The sequence below is a fragment of the Manacus candei genome, unplaced genomic scaffold, assembly GCF_025592945.1.
Source record: "Manacus candei isolate 608988 ecotype Guabito, Panama unplaced genomic scaffold, ASM2559294v1 h1tg000043l, whole genome shotgun sequence".
NCBI classification, from domain to species: domain Eukaryota; kingdom Metazoa; phylum Chordata; class Aves; order Passeriformes; family Pipridae; genus Manacus; species Manacus candei.
The window spans coordinates 14,582,073-14,608,275 of NW_026138091.1; the positions used below are offsets into that span (position 1 = coordinate 14,582,073).

At 35.0% G+C, this 26,203-nt stretch overlaps 1 protein-coding gene across 13 annotated transcripts in view; it reads left to right on the forward strand.

Moving 5' to 3' along the window:
• The window catches only part of FOXP2 (forkhead box P2), a 407,244-nt gene that overhangs the window by 157,516 nt on the left and 223,525 nt on the right, over window positions 1-26,203 (forward strand). The gene's annotated exons all lie outside the window — the stretch shown is intronic.

The window sequence follows — 26,203 nt, forward strand, 5'->3', positions numbered from 1 at the left end:
GAAAAGTGGGGCAAAATGATCCTTTTATCTTTTAAACATGTACAGTCAGTGATTGTAACCGTATTCCCTAATCTGTTTCCATAGTTTGTTTCTACTTTTTTTCCTAGAGGCAGTATGGTGTGATTGTTCTGCCACAGTTCATATTAGTTATTATGAATTTTACACAGTTTTCAGCTCAAGTCCTTTAATGTCTATTGTTAATAAAAGCAGTGGAGTCCCCCAGTTTGAGTAGAAGTTTTATAAGTGTGTGGCAAAGTAATGGAGATCATTTAAGTTGAATGTCTGACAGCTGATGATTTTCAGTTGGGACCAGTGTCTTCCAGTCAGCACATGAAAAAATTCCTCCAAAAATGCTATGTCTACATTTGATACTAATTCTTTTTTGCACTTTGTTTTAAACTAGGTCTGTGGTGAAGCCTTCAGAATCTAAATTTACAAACACTAGTTCGTTTTCTCAGGGAGCAGCACACAGAGATACTCTTCTTGCTGTAGTAGCAAATAAGAGTCACTCTGGGACAAAGGGAGATTAGCCCTTTCAGGGTGTCATTGTGCAGAATAAGAGGCAAATAAACTGTCTTATGTGAAGGAAAAGCAGGATTTGCAGCTGATACCGCTTGCCCATGTGATGAGTGTTAACAGCAGCAGAATGCTTGCCTATATGAAGCCACTGAATTTAGAAAGCAAAATATTTCAGGAGTTCTTGTATTTCTTGTAAAAAGTCCAAACCCTTGCACTTTTGGTAAAGATGTGTATCGGAGGAGTAGTGTAATGTTAAAAATAAATGTATAAAAAATGTTTTTGGCATTTTTACACATTACTTGTGATTACCGTTATGGCCAAAAATCCAAACTTCTTAATGAGGAAATAGTAAATGAAAGTGTACTTCTTGTAAGTATCACATATGTTGTGGTATTGTTAGTGTGTAAAATCAGAAAGTATAGAGAGACTCTACCATGCATTCCATAGGATGTTGAGAAAGAGAGAGAAGGTAGTACATACAGACATATGGAGAATGATGGGGTTGCATTTACATTGTTAAAGGCTATCTCAGTCAGCAATATTTGGTCCAGACAGATCATGTGAAGTGACTTGTGCCCATTTAGAAAAAGGACAGCCCATGGTTGAGCAGCCTGACACTGCATGTCCTGCATGGAGCTTGTGGCCTAAGTCTCTTGGAGACAGGGCCTGTTCTCCGCCACTGAAGGAAAGTGGCACAGTATCTTCTGTCCTTATCTCGACACTCTTTTTCCTTTCACTGCCCCAACAGAGATGCCTCCACTATACTGTGTGCTGGGAGCAGTCCCTGCTTTATGCAGACTCAGCTTGTGCCTGAGCATTGCCTGGAATGGTGCTAGTTGACATTGGCCAGGGTTAAATGTTAATGGGCAGTTGCAGTATGATGCTTGAGCCAATGCTGTTTTATAATAAAAGTCTAGCTTTTGAATCAGATAATGTGGCTTAAGGCAGGGTTTGTATTTTTTGGGAAATTGTTGGTTTTGAGAGCCTGAAACACTGTAACCATTGTCTTGCAGCATGTGGGATTCTTGAACAAAGATGTTGCAGGCTCCAGGTTTAGGGCACCAAGGATGACATGGTTCAGCTCCATCCTGTTGACCTGGAGCAGGCCCAGAAATCGCTTGTTCCTTTAATTATGTTTGAATTTACTTCTGTTTGAAACCAACTGGTTACTTTCTTGCTTTCTTCCAGAAGAAAGCCTGGAAATGAATTAATATACATGAAATGTGGTGGCAAAAAAAGGACATGGGGGGGTACCAGTTGTTTTGTCATGTGAATGCCTTATGATTTTCACTATGTTAGTTCCATTTATTTTCTTCAGTTTTGCTCTTTTTGCTGAAATTTAAGGGAAGGCCAGGTAAAAGAAACTAAAAGGTATGAGCTTAAGATTTATGGGGAGAAAATGTGAGGGATATAAGAAAGAATTAGCCCAAATGTTTAACCAAGACAGGACAGAGTTGCTCCTATAAAACCCACTGAAATTTCTCCCAGGAGTGTTACAGCTGCTACTACTTCTACAGCTTTTTCTAACCATCTAGGGAATGTCTGGGTTCCCCCTGCATGTTCCTTTTTCTTTTTCCCCACTAAAAATCTTCTATGGGGTTTCTTCTTTTTAATTCTGCTTGGGAGAAGGTGAGACTTGGAGGTTGGATTGCCCTTATTTGAATTCCTTTGCCTCATCCTTCAAGTGCCCCTGCTGACGTGGTGCCACGTCTCCAAACAGCCCCTGTTGCCTTGCAACTTAAAACACTCTCTCCACAGTGGGCTGGAAGCAGAAACACCCAGGGAAGCTAAAAATGTTGTGGTATTTACTAAGGCCAGTTCTTGTCAAGCTGTTTCAGTTACTTTAACTAACATGACTTACTTTTAGGAATTATATTTGTCATAATTTGTAATTTTATGACACGAGAGTTGTACATATTCGTTGAAACCATGAAAACAGTCTGGCTTTCAGGCATGTCTGCCATATTATGTAGTTCATGGGTGTTGCAAAGTTCGAAGGATGAAACCAGAACAGGTGTCTCATCCCTGTAGGTCCAGAGTTTTTGAACAATCCTCCTTATATTTTGGATTAGATTTTCACAGGTGCACACAACGTATGCAACTGATCATTCCCTTGCTATGAATTCCAGTGTTGTAGTTGAGAACAAGTCCAAAGAAGGTCTCCTCAGAATCCATGGTTTTATATGTGAAGAACTGTCATATGCAGAGCTAATAAAATGTTTGGAAAAATGAAATTGTCGTATTGGCCTGGGGGGTATTTTCATATTCTTGCAAGCTTTTTGCATGATTCTCCTCTTCCATGAAAGATAGATGCAGTTATCAGTGCATCTCGTATGGTTGTTACTAAACGAAGAATTTAAGTAGATATAATTACTGGCTATTGCTTATTACAAAGAGTTGAAATAGTAACTCATTGCTATTTAGGCCAGCTGCTTTTCTGGCATTTACTTTATGTTGAACATTTCTGGTCAGATCCAAAGCTTGTATATTCCCTGATATTTTGTGTGAAAGTCCAGTCTTTCACTGTCCTCCTTTTTACCGTGTCTTTCTTCTGGTCATTGTTCTACTGTTTGCTTGGCTTGCTGTGGTTATTCATTGAGATAGGAATCCAAGTAGTAGCTTTGATTAGCACAGATTTTCTTGTGCTGTGTGCTGTAGAAAAACAAAGAAATTCACCACTTCCCTTAAGATCTACAGTGCTTTGGGGGTCCAGCTTCTCTAGGACTTTACAGTACACTGGGACTCCAGCTAAGCATGAGTGATATCTTACCGAATGTGTATGAAGGTAGTGGAGACCTCCTTTCCCAGAAGCTGGCACTTCTGTATCTTTTTGTGTTTCTGCATTGTGATTCTTTCCTCTGCCATGTTGTAATACTTTGTCCCTTTTCATATCCAATTTGCTATCTGGGAGCACACTTAGGGATGTTTGAACATTATTATGAGGGTTATTCCTTGAACCTGAGATTTTAATATTTTTTCTGGCAGTTGAAAAAGTTTGTATTTTGATGCTGAATGATGTTTTTTAATCTTCCTTAAGGTCTTTCTGTAAAATAATAATTTCTCTGTTTACGTTGGCAGTTTTCAGCTTTTTTTCAGTTTATTACAAATGGCCTATATTGGTGCTAGTATTCACATTCATTTCCAGATTGTTTAGAATCTAGGATACTTCAAGACTATAAGATAATTACTAACTGAATGTAGATAGATCAGTAAACTTCTTTTCCGTCCTCTGCTTTCCATCATGTATCATTAATCCTTTTGTTCCTATGCAGTCATATTCTGATTAATGTGTCATAATATGCATAAAATTTTGCACTAGTTTAAGATCCCAAAAACGTAATATTTCAGTAATATTACAGTATACATAGTCATAGATTTATTTTTTATCTTATACTTAATTTTTCTAAATTATTTTAAGTTTAATCATGCCTTTAACAGTGTAGTTTTCTTTATGAAAGAGAGCATTTGAAAAGTTCTTTGGGGTTTTTTACTCTTGAAATTTAAACTTATGTTGTGCATAAACCATGGCATTTTGTGGTGAGATTTTATTTTGCTACCCATCAGATATTTGGGTAAATGAAGGTATCGTGTGAATACAATACTTCAATGAAGTATTCCTGGAAGATTTTTAGTTTTCCTATCTGGTCTTCTGATCTTCAGTAGCCACTCATTTTCATTTTCAAGTAATTCTATTTCCTTACTCAGAAGAGATCACTGCTACAAAATTTTACTATGCCTACTTCTTCTTTTATTATGTATGCTTAAATTTTCAGATTACATTTTGTACAGTGTAAATATGATACTTATAGTGGGTGATGTAACATACTGCACCTCCTCTTGTACTTTATGAAAAACAAGGGTTCAATTCAGTCAGTAACTATATTGTCTGATTGGGTGTCAAATTCCTAGTGACCAGATACATACAATGGTTTCAACATAAGTATAAATGGTAACTGTGTCATCGTGCATTCTCATAGCCACCATAAAACAGCTGCATCTTTGTCTAAAAAGATAATGGTGACTGTACCCTGGAGCTGCTTTCAGAATGGGATTGCAGGAGAGTGCAATAGGCAATCACGTTTTGTATGGCAAGGCAGTTATTTTATTCAAGCTAAAGCCATTGCTTACAGATTTTCTTCATCTGGCTGGCAGGTTACTTAAGACAGTCCCATGGTGAAGTTTTAAAATGCTGCTCTATCCATAGACATTTTGTAAATAATTTCAGTGCTAAAGAAGGCAGTGCTTTTTCTCATCTGAGTGTCTCTAGGTTGAATCTGCAGTCACTGGATGTTCATGTGATAGTGAAGAACTTTCTGTTTATCACATGATTTTTATCCTCCTTTTGAGAATCTGAATAGAGGAATACTCCCTGAGTTCAATATATAAGAAAATGTTTTCAGGTTAGCTGGATTGTCTTTTAAACTCTTCCAATTTATAGTCAACATCAGAACTGGTCACAGTATTCTTGCAATGGTTATCTTACTTAGAGATTTAAAAAAAGTAACCTTCCTTTTCACGTTCTTTTTGCTGTCAAGGGTTTTTGCCCATTTGACTAGTGTGCCATGGGATTTAGCTATGCATTATAACACCATGTCTGAAATTTTTTTGAGACACCACGTTTCGTCCTCTGACTATGGACTTTTTTCTTTTTAGCTAGAAGTACAGCTTTACACATGTGGTGACAAGAAAAGTATTCAAAGAAAACATTTTCAGAGATTCAGATAATTTCCTTCTGGTAACTGGTTCTCCTCATTATCATTTGCTGCGTTGTCAGTAAACGTCATCAGTAATGAATGTGCATTTTCTTGAAGGTCATTGACAAAAGAGTGAAACAGTAAGGGACTAGTTACCTATCATGGCAGATCACTCTTACAAATGCCCTTAATATAACTCCCTGTTTGCAATTACATTCTGAGACTTACTGATTTGCCTGTTTCTAATCCATTCTAATCCATAACATATTTTTGATGTTAATTTTGTATCATTCTTGCTTTGAAGTCCTGGAATGGTGCTCTGCAAGCTAACACACAGAAAGTATTTTTTACTGAAGTCAAGTGGGATAGTTTGCTTAAAACCAGGTGTAAGTAAAAGGTGGCCGTAGATTATAGGCCTTAATATTTTGTTTGAACACAGTGGTGAATTTTTATTAATACAAGCAAATTTACTCTAAAAATTCCTAGCTTCTATATTTAAGAAGCATGATACTGTACTGATAGAAAATCATGGAAATAGTCTGTATTTAGAGAAAATTGTTTATGATTTTATTTTATATAATTTTCTGAATTGAGGAACAATTTTTCTAGCTTGAAGTTAATTATAGAAGAATTTATTTTGACAAGACCTGTTACTGAAGGTTTGAAATAAACTTGGCATATTTACTGTGCAACTTGAAAAATAAACAACCTATAAAAGCATTGTGCTCACAGTGTGTAATACAATTTCTTATGTGGCACTTACAGTAGAAGGTATTGGAGAATGTCACATACACTGCTGTCTGTCTGTCATTGAAGTTCACAGTAAAGTTTAGCTCCTGGGTTTTTTATTATTACTATTAATGGTAATTAGTAATATTTACTTATTAATAATAAGTTGGACTTCATGACCCTTATTGTTTCTTTTTTTTTTGGGGGGGGGGGGGGAATGAGGGGTTGGATTTGGTTGTGGGTTTTTTTAAACTGATGATTTGTAATTGTGGAAACTTGTGGCGAAATATTTGACTGGAAAATGTGCAGAATTTTGTGAACTCTATTCTTAGCTCATATTTAATTCTCTGTATTGAGCTATGGTTCTATGGATTATTTCAGCTCCGTGTAGTGTTTCAAGTGTAAACTAGAGTTTATTGCCAGGTGGCAGAAATGCAGCATATAAATATTTTATGGACAACAGATGCAGATAAATGGAGGAATTTATCTCATGCACGGTATACTTGTTTGGCTAAGAGATACAGCCCTTAGTAATTCCTCTATGCTGACTGATATTGGACAATTAAAAGCATATAAATTACTACAAGAGTAATTACTGCAAAGAGAGAATGACCATAGCTTCCTGTGTGTAAAATACAAAGCTGCTTCTCAAAAAAATTGCAGTGGAATTTTTTCTTCTACATTGTAAAAGAAAAGCATAGAAGGGTGTTGAGTAGCAGGAAAAAAACCTCTCAGGTCTCCTGGTCTCCAATTACTAAATTACAAGTAGTCCTTTTTATCTATCTTTATATTAAAGTGTTATCCCAATTGCATGAGATCTTCGGAATGATGTTAAGTTAGAAGTTAAATAAATATGTAATAGAAATGAAAATAGAGTTGGCCATATGTTATGAATATATCCTCATTGGCTTTTGAAGGTGGGATAGAAGCTATAATCTATTTTGCTTGGACATACTTTCCCCCAAGATAAAACAAACCTGCTATAGTCCTTCGATTTATAAAGTAGTTGCACAGAGCCTGGCACTTAGCTCAGTTACAGCTCTCATATTTGGGCCACAAAAGTCCAAAGAGTTGAATCAGAGTCTGTGAGAAGAGAATCTAGTCCATAGAGTACCTTGGCTGTATTGTCTGGTGTTTATTTCTGCTGCTGAGGTTTTTCTTAGTTAAAACTTTTAGACTGAGGAAAACAGATGGGTATCCTTTTGGAAAGATAGATGTGAAATAATATATTCTGATACATTTTACTGAAATAAAATATTACGGCATAAATTGCAAAGTCATGGTCATTCTTTTTATGAATAGTACCAGTTATAGAGTTTAAAAATTCTGCATAAAAACACATTTTCTGTGTAAGTGGGCTTAATATAATATTTTTGCAACTAGATTGCAAATACTTTTTTTTTTTTTTAGATTCCTGTAAAAACAAACTAAAGTGAAATTCGATAAACCTCAGCCCTGAAATTATTTTTAAACAAAGTTTTACTGGTGACAGCTTATTTTCTTAAGTAAGCAGATTCCATATGTGGTATTAAGTAAATCATTTTGTGATTTGATAGTGGTGTATTGGGGTGAGACATCCTGTAATGTAACTATGTCTGAAGTTATTTACTGTTTTTTCTCTGCCAAATTGTGATTGTTTAGTCTGCTAACACTTGTACTGAAGTTTTTTCTGGGTAGTGGATAGCAGTTGTTTTCAAAGCAAATGTTAAATCTAAGAAGACATTCCTTTAAAAAAAATCCTGTTCTGGCAGAGGAACTTGATTTGTGTTCCTGTTCGGTGTTCCTTTACTGTTTTTAGTAGGGCTGTTGAAATCTATACCTTATATGATCTCATTGTACTGCCTGCATTTCATTAATGAGTGGCTGTTTAGGGCTTGGGGAGTGAAATATTTTTCATATGACATGACCCAATATGAGTGCAGTGCACCAGCTGCAAAAACCACAGACCATCTGATTTTGTGGCTTTTGAGGGTGTGAAAAGTTCAATTCCTTATACTAGAGCTTATATCTATATTAAACCATATGGAAGCGGAACTACTGTAGACTTGGAAGAAAAAAGAAAACCAAGTCCTTTAGCCACAGTTCAAATAAAGATAAAAAATACTAATCTCGCAATGTGGGTGATTAATATTACTATATGGCATTAAAATATTTTTGCATAATAAACTGTATTAAAATGTTGTCACAAAATAGTATTTTTAAAGAAAGATGACAAATGTGTAAAATGCTTCATCAAGACAAGGTTATTGCTACTTAAATACATTTATTTTTCTGTGTTGATATTCTGCCTGTCCTTTACTTGTCTAGAAAGAAAGTAGTCTGTTAGAGCTTGGTTGGGCATTATGCTGATTATCCAGAATGTCAGCTAAAAATACTTTGAGAAATTGTATTCTGCCATATTTGGGGAAGTTTTAAAGTAGTTTTGAATTTATTAAGTCAAAACATGAACAATCATACCAGTTGTCACTATTTTGAGGTTCCTCCTCCTGTAGAAACGAAGTATAAGCAACTATCTGGGAATCTATGGAGTAATAAGATAGACACATTTGCAAATAGTTTAGAGCTACTCTTTTAAATGGTGAAGTAAAAGAAATCAAATGAAGTTGAAAAGGTCTTACCAGTGTTAAACTCTGTGACAAATTTTCTATGTGTTCTTTAAGTGAGGTTTATCCTCAGTAGAATAGATTGCAAAAATCACAGAATCACCGAATATGCTGAGTTAGAAAGGACCCACAAGGATCATCGTGTCCAACTCTTAGCCCTGCACAGGACAATCCCCAAGAGTCACACCATGTGCCCAACAATCTTGCCCAAATGCTTTTTGAACTCTTCCCTGGGGAGCCTGTTCCAGTGCCCAACCATGCTCTGGGTGAAGAACCTTTTTCTAATATCCAACCCAAACCTCCCCTGACATGACTTCAGGCCATTCCCTCAGGTTGTGTCACTGGTCAGCACAGACAGGACATCAGTGTCTTACCCCTCCTCTTCCCCTCAAGAGGAATTTGTAGACTGTGATGAGGTCTCTCCTCAGTCTCCTCCAGGCTGAACAGACCAAGTGACCTCAACCGCTCCTCATATGGCTTCCCTTCAGGGCCTTTCACCATCTTCGTTGGCCTCCTTTGGATGTTCTCTAAGAACTTAATATCTTTCTTATATTGTGGTGCCCAAAACTGCACACAATATTCGGGGTGATGCCGCACAGAGGCAGAGCAGAGCAGGACAATCCCCTCCCTCGACTGGCTGGCGATGCTTTGCCTGATGCCCCCAGGGCATGGTTGGCCCTCCTGGCTGCCAGGGCACTGCTGACTCATATTCAACTTGCCATCAACCAGGACCTTCAGGTCCCTTTCTGTGGCACTGCTTTCCAGCATCTCATTCCCTAGTCTGTACGTACATCTGGGGTTGCTGGATCCCAGGTGCAGAACCTGGCACCTCCCCTTGTTGGACTTCATATGGTTGGTGATTGCCCAGTCCTCTGATTTGTTGTGGTCACTCTGCAGGACCTCCCTGGCTTCAAGGGAGTCAACAGCTCCTCCCAGTTTTGTGTAATCTGCAAACTTGCTTCCAGTCCTGCATCCAAGTCATTTATGAAGATGTTGAAGAGCACAGGGCCTAAGATGGAGCCCTGTGGAATCTCATTAGTGACAGGTCACCAGTCTGATGTTACCCCAATCACTATTACCCTCTGTGCTCGACCTGTGAGCCAATTGCTTACCCATCATGTGATGTGTTTATCCAGCTGTGTGCTGGACAGTTTGTTCAGAGATCCTGTGAGACAGTATTGAAAGCTGTGCTGAAATCCAAAAAGATTACTTTAACTGGCTTCCCTTGATCAGCTAGATGGGTTTTCTTGTCATAAAAGGAAATTAAGTTTGATAAAAGGACTTTCCTCTCATGAAGCTGTGTTGGCTGTGACCAGTGACAGTGTTGTCCTTCAGATATTTTTCAATACCTCTCAGAATAATCTTCTCCATAACTTTACGAGGCACTGAAGTGAGACTGACAGGCCTGTAGTTTCTGGGGTCCTCTTTCTTGGCCTTCTTGAAAATCAGGACAAATAAATCTTTTGCATAAAGCCATAACAAGAATAAACATCAGTATTCTGGTTAGGAATTGATCAAGTGGTAGCGACTATATTACTATTTCACATTAGGTATGAGATTAACATCGTGGTTAGTGTCAGCTTAACCTGAGGAGAGCATGTATATTTTCAGATATGCCTGAGATTCCAGAAGCGACAAAGTTAAGAAGCATTCGAATATTTCTAATGAGTCTTTGCTCATAAGCACATGTCAGCAATGATGAGATGCATTTTGAACTCTTCTCTGAAAGAAACAGAGAAGCCAGCACTCTCAGCAAACTGCAACCTGTTGATGGCAAGCACACAGCCCTCCCCAGCTTCTGCTGTCTGGGTCATTCAGTCAAGTCACACAGTAAATTTCATGATTTATATCTTGAACCAATATAAAAGTTCCAAATAACAAAAATAATAGTAACCAGCACATGACCAAGTCCTAATCTGAATTTTATTTGAAGAGATATGTTCAAAAACTGAAGAGTTTTGTAAAATGCCATTCCTTTCTGTGAATAAAGCATAAACAGAAAGTAGTGCTAGATTTGTGGTACGCTTTGTTCACTGTGACTCATCCTTTCAGCTCTATATATAGGTTCTGCCATCACAGAGAAAGTGCTTTTTGTTGACAATAACCCTAAACAACAGGTTTCTCTGAATCACTGTTGAATACCACTTAAATGCTAGTGATGAAGCTGCTATTCAGAGTTTGGTTATGAAAACCATGACTGAGAATTGATTCCACTCATAATGAGGATCAGATGTAAGAGTACCTATATGAGTATTATAGCCATAAATATTGCCAACAGGGAAAGAAAGAAAACAGAAAAGAAATTTTTTAGCTCTTCTGGTGACAGTTAAAAATTTTTCTTATATTTAAATAGTTTCATGAAATCACAAGTTAGCCAACTCAAATTTTGATATTTGGCTTTGGTTTTTGTATTTTGAAGGCTTTTAAAGTTTTTATTCTTTTTATCTGCTTTTTGGGTCCTGAACCTTTAATGTTTTGGTCTTTCAGTTTGTACCACTGAGAACTGTAAATTTATATTAAAAAAATGGTAATTCTTGTAAAATTTCTAGATACCAACACTTGAAGCTTTAAGGAAAACACCAAATAAAGCTCTAAGTATCATCACCAAAGTTATGCTATGAAAAGTGAAATCAGTGAATGGGTGAAATGGTCTGGCTATTGAAATTGATTTCAGCCTTTTGCCACTGAAATCATTGAAGGCTGAGTTTTATTCTCTTAATCCTTTCACTGTCATATCCAGGGGTAATCTGCTTGTCCCATGTCTCTGAATCTTCACCGCTAAATGGGAACGCTTGCTCCCATCTGATCAGTGGTGAGTCAGTTTAGAAGAGAGACTGGGCTAATCCTCACGGAGGCACCCTGGGTATTATAAAATTAAAATTTTTCTTCCTTGTCACACAAGCTGTGGAGGTTTAAGTTCATGGATCGGGTCTCAAAGCCATTGAAGTTTGTGAGATGCAGAAAGCTAAAACAAGGTGTCTGTAATAAAAGTGTAATTATAAATGGTATTAAAAGTGACCGATTATTCTTACCTTGCTGAAATCTGACTGTATTGGGAACTTTGCAGCTCAGGATTACTGTATAATTACTTAAATCTATACTACTACTCCAGCATAATTTTTGCCCCAGATTGGATTTCTACAGAGTCAAAAAAAATTCTGTAATTTTATTCTGTTGTGTGCTAAGAGAACTGATAAAATACAGAATTTTGAATTTACCTAGCCTTTAGGAGTAACACAGAAAATTAAAATATTCAAATAAAAACTTCTGTAAAAGAGATATGATACCCTCAGCAAAGTGTTTATGCAAAAGTTTTGAATTGGTATAAGTAATTAATTTTTAAGCTTTCCATATCATCATATTCATTAAAGATGGAGTAATTGAATTATGAATAGTAATCTTATGGTTTTACCTTTTTTAAAATAAAGTTTTTATTTCCTACACTTATTTTTTGGATACTAAATAATAGGTGTATTAATGATTTCTGTTCTCTTCTTTTGATCTGTTTTCTGACATTTGATAATAATAGATTTACTTTTTTGATCGCAGTTTTAACAAGTTGGTTTTATTCTACTCATTTATAACCCAAGACCTGATTCCTTAATGGTTATTGGTCATCCATGTCTTGTCATCGTGTAGATAGAGTTGGGATAGCTTTTTACAACAACACACATCAACTTATGTTTATTTTTTTTTAATACTGTTCACTATTTAGTTTTTCTGTAACTTAGTCAAATATTAAGTCCTGCAATTTCTGACACTGAACCCTATTTTAAATTCATAAATAATTTAATTCAACTTAATTTTACTCAACTTTTCTTATCTTCCATCTTTTATCCCACAATTTTTCTATGCCATTATCTTCTCTTTTGTCTTGTTGAAGACCAGTTTCTTTTTGCATTGATGAAGGATGCTGTTCAGTGCTTTTTGAAAATATCATTCAGATTAGTGCTACAACTTATTATTCAACAGGCATTTAATTTAGACTAAGCTGGGATGCTCTCTTGCCTCCCCTAATTTGAATTGAATAGAGGCTTGCTTGACTGTAACTGATCATTCATATCTATTTACCCCTCTTGAATAGGGGCAGTTTCATGCAGATAGCTAAATTTAAGTGTCTTTGTTTTAACCTATCTTATACTTTATTTATTATTTAGGGACTATGATGTGGTGGAGTATTCTTAATTAAGATAAAAGACTCCCAAGATAAAAGTTGCATGTGACTCATCTGAGCATGTGTAGTCTTCAATTTTTTATGGAATTTAATCAACCTTGTGTAGATTTTCACGTTTGCATGGGGTCTTCTTTTATAAGAGCTAACTTGTCTGATAATATGGTATTACGTGAAGTTGATACATATATTTATAGAAAATGATGCTTGGAAAAATAAAGCTTTTTAAAAAGGAGTTGGAGCTTGTTTCACACAAAATTCTTAACAGTCTTGGATGACCTAAAATTTTATAATGTTCCAGTTGAACTGAAATCAGTTATTTTGCTGACATAATTAAAATAAATATTGCATTTGAACTCAATTAGAAATGTTTTCCTGGAACCTCAGATGTCTTATTTGTTTTCTTTCACAATCCTGAAAAAGATAAATTAATTGGTACACCCTGTATTTAGGGGTGAACAGGATTTATTAACTGACAAAACTGAGATACACTGATAATTTTAACAGGATTTTCTGTCTAGGATGTCTACATCTTTGCCAAATAGCGGGATTGAATATCAAACCTCCTTCAGTCTGTTCCCTTTTGAAACAATAATTAGCTTTTGAACCCTGCAAAAGTCATATATAACTATTTTGATTTATTCTTTCTATTTAGATAGATAGGGGAAAACACTACTTTTATATACCTGTTAAACTTTAATGTACAAGGGACAGTTAAACAAATGAACAAGGAATAGGTTAATAAAAAATAAATAACAAAAATCTCATGAAGAATAAGCTATTAGGTCAAATATCCAAATGCATTGCAGGAGGAAAATTTGTCAGAAACAGGTGTCAGAAACTGACTTTACAAAACCCAACAGTGTAGACATCTGGATTTGAGAACATCATCTAGACACTCGCTATAGTCAATGGAAAGAAATAGACATTTATAAAGGAGGGCTCATCTCAGCCTGAGACAGATATCTAAACTGCTTTTGATGTCTCTGGATGTCAAAGAGTTTACAGCTCTTTCAGCTGAATTATGAAATGGCTGCCTACATTATGTCTGGACTGTTAATTGTCACCCCCTAAAGCACAGAGAATGGAATTACTTTGTTTTAAGGAGATTTTTTTTTAATTAATCACTTTTCCTCTTGTAACTTCCTTGAACTTACGTGGTATTTTGTTGGTGTATTCTGATTTGAATTTAGAAACTTGTTTAACTCGGTACATAGTCCATCTACACAAAACATTATACTTGAATATTTGTTCTAAAATGAACATATAGGTGCTCAAATGATGTGGCTTTAGATCTTCTGTGTTAGAGGTATGTTTCATATCCAATTAAAAATCAAAATGGAAAAGTGTACATAGATTCCATACTAGCATATGGTGGGGTACATGAATTGAGCTAATTTATGTCTGAAATACTAGGTTAATCATATTTCTTATGCTTGTAATGCTTGTAAATAAATAAAAAATTGGTTAATTGTAAATGACATATTGATTAAAGCTCACATGTGATTTCAAAGGATGACTATATTCAAATTTGCATAGTATACTATTTGACTGAGAAAATGTTCATTTCTTTTAGAATTTGGAATGAATGTTTCCAACGGATGCTTACAGTATGCTTAGAAGTTAATGAGTGATTTTTGTTTGAAAATGCCTTACATATTCTTTTACTATTTTTTCCTAGATGTTTTCACAAGTTATTTACAAAATAAGAACAAATAGTACTTTTTAATTCCAGTGTGTGAATTCAAAATAAATGCAAACCTTTATGAATATCTACTTTTTAGAATGACCTAGAAAGTACAAATAGCACAGCTTTGAAACAAAAGTTTTACTTTCAGGTTGACAGGAAGAAAGTGTATATTGCTACTCTTTTTTTAAAAAGGAAATTCAAAATTACTATTACACGCAATTTCCTTTTTCAATGTCATGCTGGTGAATTGCATTGAAAATAGCTTTGCTTTTCAAAGTGTAAATTCATCTTAAACAATGCCAGATTACATACCACAGAAATCTGAATGTTTTTGTATTCTTTTTGCATTGTGGTTAAAGATAATCAAAAGTTTTTAACAAATTTTATCTTGTCGCAAAGGCATAATTTTTACTGATTGGCAATTTAAGCCTGATTGAGGAATAGAATAAAGAAAACAAAATGAAAAAAACCTTTCACATGGAAAGTTTTTACTTAACAGGCAAAAATACAGCAGCAGTGCTATTGGCAAATAAGTGCAACTATCAGTCCATAAAATGTATCATCTACAAAAGGTAAATTCTGAGCCAAATTCAGTCTTGTAATTTAGGAATCACAGTATGTGATTTCTGATAATTAATATCATGCTTAGAGTGAGTGACAGTATTTTTTTCAAATTATTTATTAGGAATCCCATTGATTTAATACTGTGGTATTCCTAATTAATAATTTATGTAATGATTCAATACTAACCATGGAACTTCATCAGGGAAAATCCTTAAGAATATTGTTCGAATCAGAAGATGTCAGAGTAGAAACTGAATGGAATTGTGGTGTGCCAGGGAATGTGAAAGAATATCTGTTTTGTCATTGTGCTGGAATATGTAAGATGTTGGGAACATAGGATCATGGAAGACATTGCTTGGGAGCAACCAATACAATAACAAACACAGACTATAATATACTTTATTCTTTTAGTCTTAAAATTAAAGGAAAAAGTTCTTGAGGACATTACTTACAGCTGGATCAAGATAATGCTTAACTTTGTGCCTGAATTTTATCCACTCAAAGATTTTGTCTTCCAGTTTCATAAACATTTGCAGTTGTATTTTTAGTTTTATCATTACATCATTATGTAACTTCTGGTAGGACCTGTATGGCAGACAGTGGCAATGGGAAATGTGAACTTCTTTTAATGGAGTGGAAATACTAAGTTTGAACTTGGTAATATTTCTGCATATTGTCTGGATGTTTATTGAGATGTTACTTAATTAGAATTCTGAGTCACTTCTTGAAAATGGTACGGCCCCAATATATTTACAAGTGTTATATTTTTTAAAAAAGAAAATGAGAACAAATGTTTTTGCTTTAATAAATCATGATCCAATTCAGTTTAACTTTATAACTTATCGTTAACCATGTCAGTATTAATCCTTCAGTTGTTTTCCTAGAAGTGATGTTGCTTTTTAAAAATCAAACTCTTTATAGTACTTATAAGTTGTCCCTTTATTTTGACCTTTACTTTGATAATTCAAAAGAAGACTGGAGAAGGATTAGAAATGCAAGGAAAGTAATTTAAGATTATTTTTAAAAAACTCTGTCATCTTTACTAGATAAGTAAAAAAAATCGATTACAAATCTGTCACAAAAGTTACTTGCTTTTAAAACTAGTATTTAATGAACAATAGTATATATTATTAGTTGTTTAGACTGATTAGTTTAAACTGATGTGGATATGCTTCTGGCAATATTTTGGAAAAAAAAATAGAGCTCCTCTAGTCTCACCATTCTCAGCTTTTTTGCTTAGTTTATTCATATGAACCAACTGAGTTAGTAAGGATCTGAACTGGTATGAAATGAAATGGGGAAAGTATTTCGCCTTTCCTGAAAGGTTCCTGTTTTGGAAGCCTGAATAGCTTCAATTTGGTGATTTCCAATGGATTGATGATTTTATTTTTTTTTCTTTAAAACGTTACTGTTAATACGGCTTTTGTTAAATATATGTAAATGTCATATAGTGAGTCCATACTTAAAAATAGGCTATTTTACTTTTAATGAAATTTTATATGTATTTTAAATACCTCTTATTTAAATTTCAAATATGAATTTAGTAAAATACATTATTCTCATTGTTGTCATTGTTAGATTGTTAATCAGTGTGGATTATATTCTTATTTATATACATATAAATGTATGCAGTTAGAGATGGTTATAAATACAGATGCATTTCCCTTTTGAGAGCTGTAGACTTTCAGTTCTGAATGGTTTCTGTAAACCTCTAACACATTTTTTAAACCTTTTATTAATAAAAAGAGATTTAAAAACTCTAGAGATCTGTAGGGAGGTGTTCTTTATTCTTACATGGATTTGGTGTATGGGCATCTCATAGTGAACATAGTATAAGCAGCAAAGAATGCATTCTTTTCAGAAAAAAGGAGAGTTCTTGAGTATTTAAAATGCATTCTAAAATAATTGCAGATACCAATTTCGTGTGGTTAATTTGGCATTATTCAACTTCTCTTCAAACTAGTTTTTTAAAAGGGACAAGTATTAATCTATAAATGTGCAAGAATTTAACAGTTTTCTTACATAATTTTATCAACAGTAAAGTGAACTATCCACAGTAAAGTGAACTTAAGTTCTAATTTTTCTTTATGGTGTATTTCTGGATGACCTAGAAATCTTTTAATTGTAATACCGGCATATTAGTGTACTCACAGAGTTGAATTAAAACATACATATTAACCTTTAAAACTCTGATGTTTTAAATATACATGAAAGTTTTAGTGGAATACACTGAAGCTTTATTGGAAGAGGAGAAGCTCAAATAAAAAAAGTGCACGTGAGGCTGGACCTACATGTGTACTTGATACTATTTATCTTAAAGATAAATAATAAGTGTTCTTGTAGAAGTCTCTCTGCAAGCTCCAAGGAATACCACAGTGCTTCCCAAGAACACAAATGCATGCTTTTAGAGAGTTTCTGCCCCTTAACAAAACTTTATGGGTTAAGTGCTGTAAACACCCACCCACCTCCCTAACCCAACAATAATAAACAATTCTTGGTACAAGATTTCACTCACTGTTTTGGGGTTTTGTGCCATCACTTACGACCTCCTCATCAGCCAAAAGTGAAACCTTTCTTCGTGCTCCGGAAGCCGCCAGAACCCATGTCCTTTACCTGCAAAATTATTTTCTTCCCAGATCCAGCACAATCAGTTATCCTTTAGTGTTTGAGTTCTCTTTTGAATCCTTACTTAAAGCAGCAGAAGAAAATGTAGCACTGTAATTTTCTGCAGGATAATACAAACATGAGGTAAAGTTGGGTAAAACATGAAAAGACTTCCTAAAGAGGTGGATTTTAAAAATGGATTTTTAAAAGGAAAATGAAGTACAGGTTTTGCTTGGCAGATAAGAAAAAAGAAGGCTTGGTCATCGTGTATATGAGTGAGGAATGTATTTATGCTTATTCATTTTAAAATCTGGCTATCCTAATCAGCATCTGCCATAAATCTATTAATTAACTGTTTTTTGTAATTTCTGAGGAGATTCCAGGTTGTGGGACATGGGACTGAATTGCCGAATTTCATCACAGTTGTGATAGGAGTGTTCATTAGAGTCTAAACCAAGATTTTGTGTGTATGTGTGTGATCAGATTGAGGTATTTGGAATCAAATATTCATGAACTGAAAAGCCTTTGTACCAACCTACTAAACTTTTTCCAGCAGGAAAAAGAACAAAGTTATTTTTAGATTGATATGCTAACCAATATGTCAATATGACACCCAGGCTGAATTTTTGCTTCATAACTATTATAAGCTGTTCTTTTAGTCCCATAGTTACTAGATGGGTACTCAGCAGCAAAGAGCATGTCTATGTCGAAGTATTCAGAGCACGTGCCGGCTCTTGGCCAGCTAGGAGTTAGTGGAGGTACAAGAGAGCTGGGACAATTCTCTTATGAAAATGAAATAGATAAGATAGGAAAAGAGAAGGAAATATGGAAGAGGGGTGGAACTTAAATTAGTTGGAGCAAAAAGGAAGAAGAAACAATACAGATTGCATCAGAAAATTTCTATAAACTCCTGGAGAAACCAGAGCTTAGCTAGTTTTGGCTGCCCACAGAAAAATTCAGTTATTTCATCACAAAAAATCTATCACTTTCCCCATCTCTCTTAGAAAGTTAATCAGATAAATAACAAATGCAGTTTTCCTTTTTTTTTCCCTCAGACAGATCTGTCTGTCTATTTCTGTGGGTATATATCCCTAGCATATTCTGGTAAGTGTTGGAGATTAAGTTTCTCTGTTGCTGAAAGGAGACTCAATCTTGTCTTCTTTAGATTTTCTTACCATTTCTCCATCCTTCCTTCTGAACACATTAAAACAAATCAAGTTTTCCTTTCCATCTTCATAAAAATTATCTTTGTAAAATATGTTGCTTCTTAAGTTGTAGTAAGAAGTATGTGTGTAAAAATTCTTCATAACCTGTATTGCCTTTCTGAGCCTCTGTAATGCAACTAGCCAGCCAGTGTCCTTAAGGTACGGCTGGGTTATAATAAATGGTGAAGTCCAATCCTCTTAAGGCTACTGCTCTAAACTACTTTGCTGAAGTAAAAAACCTGCATTCTTAAGTGTAGAGAAGCTAGTAATACAATCTAGATTTGGCTACTGTCAAACTTTCCAGTTGTAGATTCACTCTCAGCACTGCATCTTGTGGAGAAAACCAGAAGATAGGATTATTAAGTAGCTATAAACTTTTGTTTACATCATTAACTTCTGGCACATGTGTGTCAAGATTTTGCTTTTCTCTCTTGCTTTTGGTGGGTTGCTGTATGAAACGACAGGTAACCTAGTCCTCCTAATTTACTTGGGCTCGTTGCATAGTGTGGGTGGATCTCAGAACCTCCTGAAAGACTTTATGTATTCCTTAATACTGGAACTTCCACTTGAAATGTGAGATCTCTTTTAGAAAGATATAAAAGATATAAAGATTTGGAAATGTAGATAATCTTCCGTATCTGTCAACAGTTGGTACTAATAGTTTATTTATTTTCATTATTTAGAAATAAAGAAATGTGACTTTTATATGAATAGCTTTCTGCCATTGGATTCCAAAATATTTTTTCTTCTAAATTAAGCAGCTGTCTACTCTAAAGTATCTCAAGCCTTATAGATACTTATAGTTGGTTAGCAAGTTATCTCTTAACCCTTTGTTATATAAATGAACTGGATTATAGTTCTAATATTTCTATTTGAGAGGTACATTTTAGCTGTGTAAGGCTCAGATGAGTTATCCTGAGAAAGATGGGCCCATCTCTTTGATTGATATTTTCCATTGTATCAAGGCTGAGGTCATCTGAAAAAAATTAATCTCTGATTTACAATGGAAGTAATAAATTTGGGACAATAAAAGTTCTTCAGAGAACTTACACTGTCTGACAATTTTCCACTTGGAATGTTCAAGATCTGGGTATTTAAACAGTTTTAATCCATGTAATGTAGAGTATTGATTTTGTATGGTGCTTGAAAATGTCATGCAAGGTCAAATCTTACAGCAATCTAAGTGTACTATGACAATGCAAGTTAATGTTATTAGCCAAACTTCTTGTAGCATAAAAAATTTTATCGAGTTTAGTTGACAAGGCTTACAAGTGAATGAATTATACTATAATTTCTTAATTGTTTACTGCTCAACCTTTCTAGAATTTATGTCAGTCTACTTGTAGTTTCTCAGGTTTGATCTTCATAAACACAAACACCACAGTGAGTTTTAGCAATTCTGTTGATCTTGTAGAGTATTCCAAGATTTGTTAAAATCCTAAAGTAACGTTTCAGTGAATTTCTTTTGCTTTAATTACTCTCCATTGGCTTTAATACTTTTGGGGTATAAATGATCTCTCTGGATTTTAATAAAACATCTTCCTTTTTCCCAAATTGAGATTTGCTAAATGCTTTTTCTTTCCCAAATACATTTTAAGAATTGGTTGTTATTTTCTTAAGCCGTAATGGTTGTGGATTTTTATTAACACTTCTTTGTTTTCCTCTTATTTATATGCCTTTCTATGATGTGTTGACCCTGGCTGGACACCAGGTGCCCATCAAAGCCACTTAATCATTCTTCTCAGCGGACAGGGCAGAGATAAAGATAATGAAAGACTCAAGGGTTGGGATAAAGGCGGAAGAGATCACTCACAAATTACTGTCATAGGTAAAACAGGCAAATTAATTTAGTTTGTTCCCAATCAAAATCAGAGTAGGATAATGAAAAAAAAACCCTAACAACCTAAATCTTAAAACACCTTCCCTCCACCCCTGCTTCTTCCTGGTCTTAACTGTACTTCCAAATTCTCTACCTCTTTCCCTCCAGCAGTGCATGAGGATGAGGAATGGGGGTTGCCGTCAGTTCATCACACATTTTCTCTGCCACTTCTTCCTCCTCAGCGGGAGGAATCCTCACGTTCTTCCCCTGCTCCAGAGTGGGATCCATCCCATGGGAGACAGTCCTCCACAAACTTCTGCAGTGTTGAGTCCTTTCCATGGGCTGCAGTTCTTCATGAACTACTCCAGTGCAGGTCTCTTCTGTGCGGTGTAATCCCTCAGGAATAGACTGCTTGAGCGTGGGTCCCCCGAGGAATCACAAAACCTGACAGAACACCTGCTACAATGTGGGCTCCTCTCTCCATGGGGCCACAGGTCTCGCCATGAGCCTGCTCTAGCATGGGCTTCCCATGGGGTCACAGCCTTCTTCAGGCATCCACCTGCTCCAGCATGGGGTCCTCCATGGGCTGTAGAGGAATTTCTGCTTTGACTCCTTTAGCACCTCCTCCCCCTCCTTCTTCACTGGCCTGGGTGCCAGTGCACAGTTGTTCCTCTCATATATTCCCACTGCTCTCTCTGGCTGCCATTGCTGTTGTGCAGCAATGTTTTCCCTTTCTTAAATCTGTTATCCCAGAGGTGGTACCACTATTGCTGATAGCTCGGCCTTGCCTAGCGGCAGGTCCATCCTGGAGCTGGCTGTTTTGGCTCCATTAGACGAAGGAACAGCTTCTAGCATTTTCTCACAGAAGCCACCCCTGTAGCCCCCCCCGCTACCAAAACCTTGCCGTGCAAATCCAGTACGCTGTTTTTGCTAAGAACTTTGACTTTAGGGATCTGGCTGGTTTATAGCTCAGAGACTGCACTTGTAGCATTACTAATGGAGCCTTGTTTTCTGCTTAGAAATCAAATATGAAGTGTTCACACCATGTTAATGAACACATCCAGCTTTTATATGCTGTCTTTTCTGATCTGTAGTCTACAGATATTTCCCTAGAAGTATGAATAGGACTGGGGCTCCAGAGATTAGGTGAAGCAATGGCAGAAAAAGACGTGATTTAACCAAACTTCTGTTGACAATAACACAGGTTTCGTTAGTTAACTTTATATTTTGGGAATGTAGTTATACTTTCAGCTGTTTTTTAAGTGCCATGGCACAGTATACAAAAAAAAATTACACTCTCTCATTCTCTGTGTTCACTTGGTGAGGAATTTATGGCCTTCAGACATGGATGTGTCATTAGTATGAGGGATATCACTGTAAATGTTGAATTCTGAACTGATTTATTGCCAGGGTCCTTAGCTTAGCTATGCTGTAATTCTGCTAGAGGTGAAGCAAATTATACCTGATTGCTTCATAAGATGAGTGTCCAGCTATGAAAAAAAATCACTTTTGGTCCATATTTGCACTGTCTGGATCTTGCTTCACCTCTCTGACCCAAGAGACTTTTTTCCTCTATTATTTCATGCTAATTTTCATAGGTATTTTTTATTTGTCAAAGGCAATCCAGGATTTTGAGTACAATTTATTTAAAATCCGACAAATACAGAAGAAAGAGAGGCCTCATTTTACAAAAAATAATGTTATTTCTTCAAAGTAGCTGAATATTATATTTTAAATTAAATATTCAGGGTTTTTTCACTTAGTTTTCTGTGATTTATTTATGAGTGAATTTTTAAATTAAAGTGATTTAAAATCGGATGAATGGTCCTCTAAGGTATAATCATGATCATATTATCCCATTGAAAAGGCTAGAAAATCTCCAAACATGTAACAATTTATCTGATGAACTTACAAGGTATTGCCTTACCTAACATGCTTCCTGCAAGTGCCTGCTTATGTTTTAGATCTCATATAATCATTTCCATAATTTTCCACTTGAGAGTAAGGCAAATAATACTCAGTAGCACTTATTAAACTGAAAATGGTGAGTTGAATTTATTTTATTATGCAGACGATGGTTTCAGATATATAAAATATTAGAAACAAACACCTAATGATTGATATAAAAATACAGTGTTGTTCTGAAACATATACCAGTACAGAACTTGCTTTTTATTATTTTAGTATTTTAGAATTAAGAATGATATTGTGACATACTGCCTCTGAATGATACTCCAGATTACCTACAGAACACCATGTTGAATATTTTTTCAATAAAGCAGAAGTCTACCTGAGTTTTTCTGACTAATTAATTTGTGTATATCAAAATGTTATCTTCACAGTAGGCAAATTAGAAGTATACAATTGATTCCTGTTTGAATATAAATGTTCTTTCAAACATACTCAATTTTTTAATTCTAATACCAAATGTATTACATAAATGTTTAAAACTAACCCTCTGTGTTGAAGAGGAGTCCTGAGAGCCATGGAAGATTGAATTCTTTGGGGCTTGTTGGAAATTAAACCTCTATAATTTTAATTGTGTAAACTTTTACATTAAAATTACTTCTGCGTTTCAAGAAGGTGAATCTCTTTAGGTTTTCTTAATGACTATTAGAGATGATGAGGGTCTGACAGTACCATTTATTGAGAGTTTTAGCTGTTGCAATCTAATTTTTGCGGAGTACAGCAAGCTCATTATTTTTTAGAAGTTCTGGTTTTGAACAGTGTGTTTATAGCCATACAAAATGCTATATGTGCATAGCATTTTTGCCTGCATGGTATATCTGGAGCCAAATTTTTTTTCCCATTACTATGTCCTCTCTTAGTGAGCTAAATTGTTAGACACCGATTATGATACATTCCTACTTCAATATCTTCTGTAACCACAAAGTATGTGTTACTAATCAAAAAGATATTTCATTAGTTTTAGAATTTTTAAATTATTCTTTTAGAAGTGGGAACATTAACAATTTTAAAATCTAATTGATTTCACCTGTTAAAATAAGTAAAATACATGGTGGTGGAAAATATGTGTGCCTCAGAATGGAAAATAGTTATACACATACCCTGAAGTATAGGACTTCTCTTTTTCTTTTCTTTTTTCTTTTTTTTTTTTTTTCCTGTCTGAGGGAAGTCTGTCTGTTTTGTACTGCTAAGTCTTCTCAAAAGTCTGTGTGGCTTTTGAAAGCCAACAATTCTGCAATGTACAATATTTCAGGCTAGCAGCTACTACCGAGTAATGAGGCATAGGAGCAGCTGGTATTGGTTTATTTCAGAAGCTTTGTGTCTGATTCTATTAGCCTACCTAGAGATATAACTGCTCTTTCCACTGTGATCTAAACATAGAGCAAATAATTCATAATTTTAAAATAGTTAAATGATAATTTTTACATTTTTTTTGAAGTTTATTGTGTGAGGCTAATCAATGGTGAAGTAAACTGTGAATTGCTACTAAAAACTAAGGCAATTCTTAACTAAGCAAAAGAACAGGAACTTTTATAGAAAGAAAAGATGAATGTTTGTCACTGAACCCTACTGAATCTAAACAAAGAAAAAGATTACCTAATAGTCTTGCAATGCATTTGAAGTACAGTCTGCTATTTGTTTGGGGGGTTGAATGGAATATATGTCTTAAAATATTTCAGCAGCAGAAGTGGTGGTTTCCAGTGGGTAGATCTTAACATTACTAAATTACTGTATCTTTTTTCCCTAGTTAAGACTCATTATTGTACTGTAAGGCAAAAATAATTGAAGTTTTTTTTACTTGCCTGCGATGCATTTTAGAGCTAATTTGTACTAATGATAAATTGCCTCGTAGGGGATTTTATGCGGGTTTATTATTATTTATATATTTTCTGCCCAGTTTGTGTTAGTTAAGGGAGTAATAGCACTATCTTTAAAACTTAATTCACATTTTAATTATAAATACTCAGTGTCAAAGAGCTGAGTTATATAGACAGTCAAATTTCACAAAACAAATTTTACCTCAAGCACAAAATAAGTAATTAAAGATGAGAATTGAAAATACTATACTTTCCTTATGCTAAAAAGAAAGTATATTTTCGATATTCCAATTGTATAGTTGTTCTCTTTAGATTTTGGGTACTTTTTTTTCTCCAAAAGTGGACACTGAGTGGACACAATAGGGTGGACCTAACATTTTTTAGAGATTAGCACAACATGAAAGTGGTACTTTTCTTAAAGCTGGAAGGCATTATAACTGAGGCTGCTTATTTTTTTCATTACTATTTCCCTATTACTGCCATCTAAAAATTACTTTAAAAAAAGTCATATTTATGGTCCACCTGAACTCAGATGAATTGCATAAAATAGAGTATATGATACTATATGATACTTAAGATAATTAATATACAGTTTAAGATTTAAATATATCTACTTGCAATACTTATGCATACTACTTTTTAAGACTATTTCTCCTGTATTTTTAGTTTTTCAGATACATCAGTTAACTTGACTAGTTTTAAGGTGGAAATGGATCAGTTCATGGAGGAAAATATATAGCATGGTTGCCTATGATAACAGTAGGTTTGAAGGGGTAGATAATCCTTACTATTCTATGTCCATAACACTTTGACTTTAGGATAACAAACTACTATTTCAAATTGCTAATATGTGAAGTTAGTGGTATCTTTGCTTAGTTTTGGTAAAAAGTAACAAATTACCTTTTCAAATCAATTAAGCAGGGCAGTTACATGTACCATTAATTTAGTTTTCAGCTGGAATACTCTCACAGGATAATACAACTTCCAGCACACAGAAAATCAATGATTGTCAACACTTTCTGTTCAAGGAGTTAATCTGAGTAATTTCACAGAATTTTGTTTGGCTTACTGTACCCAACTAGCACTTTCAGAGTTTAAATTTCTCTGTATGATGTGTTGCTTGTGGTCTTAGTGACCTCTAGTTTCAAGTTCTTAGCTCTAGGTCTGGTCATCCAGTGTTGATTAGTTTTGGCCTCATTCCACTGTAGGTGGTTTCAATAAATTCTCTCAGGCTTTATCGCAAAAATTGTTCATAAAGTAATTGGGAGATTTCCTCAGAGCACTCTACATCAAAGGATGCTTAATTGTCCTGGCCATGCAAGAAGAAAAACAAGATGTGAAGTGCTCAGTTTAATTAGGCCACAACTTTATTAACTCAACTGGGAACACTAGCCAGCAATAAATGCAGGTCATTGTTCTTTCCTTGATCATTCCTGGGTTTGGAGGACTGCTGTTCACTTTCTTTTGTGACCCCCAATGATAGGACCTTATGGCTCTTCCCTTATATGTGGACTAAGTTAGGGAATATGTGAAATAGGGATTTGTCCCTTTGATATCACATATAGAGAGTCATGCAGCTTTCCCCTGCCTGTTCAGTGACTTTCTCATAACTCCTTATTTAAGATAAATATTCAGGGAAAAAACCCTATTCAGAAAAAAAATAATCAACTAACACTATTTTGAAAAGGATATTCATGCAATAAAAGAAATAAATGAAGTGTTATTTTAAGAGCATGAAGATGGGCATCAAAAATGCTCCCATGTGTCTGTGCTGTTTTCTGCAGCGTATCTTAAAAGCAGTACTTTGCTACTTTCCCTTA